We start from the raw sequence: 3,362 nt of genomic DNA, 5'->3' as shown, positions 1-3,362 counted from the left end.
GAAAAGATGGTTGAAATGGAACAAAGGGTCGTCCTTCTCACAAAAGCACTTGAAGATAAGGACCTCCAAATTGCAACTTTAATGAACAAACTCGAAGTACAAGATCTTGGTGAATCAAGCCATGGTCATAAATTCGCATCTGCAAAGGATGACGAAGAGAGAGAAATTGAAAACACTCCCCGACGAGAACAATCTACTTCGGTTGCTTCGTTGTCAGTCCAACAATTACAAGACATGATAACAAATACCATCCGAGCACAATATGGAGGTTCTTCTACAAGTTCTCTCACATATTCAAAACCCTACACAAAGCGCATCGACAATATGAGGATGCCAAATGGGTATCAACCCCCCAAGTTCTTGCAATTTGATGGCAATGGAAATCCTAAGCAACACATTGCTCACTTTGTAGAAACTTGTGAGAACGCAGGGACTCAAGGAGGCCTCCTTGTAAAGCAATTTGTCCGTTCGCTCAAAGGAAATGCCTTTGATTGGTATACAGACTTAGAACCCGAGTCAATCGACAGTTGGCAACAACTCGAAAGAGAGTTTCTTGACCGATTCTATAGCACGCGTCGTACAGTGAGCATGATAGAGCTTACTAATACCAAACAGTGGAAAGATGAGCCCGTCATTGATTACATCAATCGGTGGCGTTCTTTGAGTCTAGATTGCAAGGATAGACTTTCTGAAATTTCTGCTATAGAGATGTGCATCCAAGGCATGCATTGGGGACTTCTTTACATCCTTCAAGGGATAAAGCCTCGAACATTTGAAGAGTTAGCAACTCGTGCACACGACATGGAGTTGAGTATTGCTAGCCATGGAAGTACAAACCCTCCCATACCTGAGGAAAGCAAAAGGGAAGTAAGGAGGAATGATAGGAATGCAAAAGTCAGCCTCAAAGACCCAATGGTTGTTAACACTACCGAAGTCAAGGTTCCAAGAAGAGGAGCGAAGGCAAATGAAAAACAGCTTGAAGGATGGCAAAAGAACGAAGTGCGTCGCCTAACTTTTAAGGAACGTGAGCAAAAAGCATATCCGTTCCCCGATGAAGATGTGCCAAACATCTTAGAACAATTATTGCAATTGAAGCTGATTGAATTGCCAGAATGCAGGCGACCACAAGACATAGGGAAAATTGATGACCCTAACTATTGCAAATATCATCGCATCATTGGCCACCCAATCCAAAAATGCTTCGTCTTCAAAGAACAAATCATGAAGCTTGCCAAAGAAAACAAGATTGATCTAGACTTTGATGAAGTTGTCGGGTCAAACCATGTGACCGTTGCTTGTGATGTACTTCCAACTCTCAAGCAGGGGGCAAACACCAACCAAGCTTACAAATTGATCAACAATGATGATGCAAGGATCGGCCCCATCAATGGGAAGTTCCTTAAACACTTCTACGCTTGAACATCGAGGATTGCTCCTCGGCAAGAGCTTAAACTGCCCACTGTAATGCTGCAAGGGTACATGATGTCTTCCCATTACCTTTGAAAGCATACCAATAAAGAGAAATTAATCCCACTCTATGTCACCAATTGCTAGTGTGGCGTAGTGGTTGGATGCCCAAGTCGCCCTTGAGAGGTCTCGGGTTCGATTAGTGGTGATACCCACTATTACACACTGAGCCCTCCTTTTTTGCAAAAAAAACAAAAAAAACAAAAAAAACCATTTGAACTACGTGATGACTTGATCCCTCTCTGGGGTACGTAGGTAGCTTGGTGCTTGTCACTAAGTTCAGTCATATGAAAAAGAAGAAGGATTGTCAGTCTAGCTTAAGGAATTTTTCAAAGGTCGTCAATATGCTTTTGAGATCCTTTTAATTGGCAGGCGTTGCTTAGGATCAGTCAATTCCTTACTACATGATACTCAAAGATCATTGTGGTAGAAAAAGACAGCTGCAAAGAATTGGTGTTACTCGGCTTTCCTTGAACTAATGATAAACATAAGTTAGTTCTTGGTTGTGGAGTAAAATAAAATCTTCAACCTCTTTTGCAAAGAATGAAGTCTTCATGGCATTGCCCCTCTTCTGTGGACATCCTCCCATGTCTCTAAAGTATGTTTTACATCACTTATCTTCTGGGGGCATCTTCTTGTACCTTGCAAGTCTAAGCTACATCGTCTCTCTTCTAGGTTGTGCCACTTCACAACTCTGAAATTTGAACCACATCATCTCCCTTCTGAGTGGTGCCGTTTCACATCATGTCTCTGAAATTTGGACAACGTCACCTTCCTCCAGCATCTAAAGTTGGTGTTGAAGTTGGTGTTGCGTCATCTCTCCTCTAAGGGCATGTTCGTGCAATATCAAAGTCTTGGCGGCATTCTTCTCACATCTTCAAGGTTTTATTGGCATCTCTTTGCATCCTCAAAGTCTTGATGGGAGCTTCTTGAAACTTCAAGATTTTGTTGGCATCATCTTTGCATCTTCAAAGTCTTGGTAGGAGCTTCTTGAAACTTAAAGGTTTTATTGGCATCTCCTTGCATCTTCAAAATCTTAATGAGAGCTCCTTTCATCTTCAAAGTTTTGGTGGCAATCTTCTTGAAACTTCAAGGGTTCGTTGGCATCTTCAAAGTCTTAATGAGCTCCTTGCATCTTCAAAATCTTGATGACATCTCTAAAATCTTGTTGTCTGGCGATAATACTATGTACCCTTGATGTTTGAACTTTGTCGCCTTTAAAAATTGGCGCTAATGCAACTTCAAAGGCCAATATTGGTGCGACTTCAGTACAGATGAAGTGTTGACGAGATGTCATGGCAAAGACGAATATTGGCATGGCTGCGGCGCAAGTGAAGTGTTGACGTGGCTTCATGTTGAAAAGGCTTCATTAAAAAAGACGAGTGCAAATATTGCTTCAGTCAACAAGTAATGGTGATGCTTCAAAGCAAATGCAAGAGTTGGCCCAACTTCATGACAAAGACAAGTGTGGATCACCTTCATACAAAAACAAGTGCTAGCATTACTTCATTGCCTACATTAGAGCCAGTACGACTTCAAAGACAAGTATTGGTGATAACATTGTTGCCTGGCTGAATATCCTCATAGAAACATTGTTGCAAAAACTCATGAGATGGCTGCGTTGAAAAGACAAGAATTGGTGCGGCTTAATTGCCGAAGAAAACTATGCTGCAAAACAAAAACAAGTAACAAAAAAAATTTTGTCAGGAAAAGGTCTCAAAGCACGTAAAAAAAAAAATTAAAAAAAAAATTCTTGAAAGCAGGAGAAGAAAGCTGAATGTTCAGCATGTGTCTTAGTGATAAAGGAAGGCAATAACATGCCTTTATATAGAAAACTTCTGAGATAGCAGGCAAGAAAAATGAAGAAAGTCAGCAAATGGTTCCACCAACCAGCC

The 3,362-nt window shown here is 41.1% G+C and overlaps 1 long non-coding RNA gene across 1 annotated transcript; it reads left to right on the top strand.

Moving 5' to 3' along the window:
* Positions 1–1,786: 1,786 nt before the first annotated feature.
* On the top strand, positions 1,787–3,080 carry LOC136070291 (uncharacterized). The gene is made up of 3 exons (XR_010631571.1): positions 1,787–2,349; positions 2,410–2,446; positions 2,532–3,080. It is a non-coding gene; the product is annotated as an uncharacterized LOC136070291 (long non-coding RNA).
* Positions 3,081–3,362: the final 282 nt, after the last annotated feature.

The sequence above is a fragment of the Quercus suber genome, unplaced genomic scaffold (assembly GCF_002906115.3).
Source record: "Quercus suber isolate HL8 unplaced genomic scaffold, Cork oak 2.0 scaffold_224, whole genome shotgun sequence".
NCBI classification, from domain to species: Eukaryota; Viridiplantae; Streptophyta; class Magnoliopsida; order Fagales; family Fagaceae; genus Quercus; species Quercus suber.
This window is presented reverse-complemented; position numbering and strand designations above follow the sequence as displayed.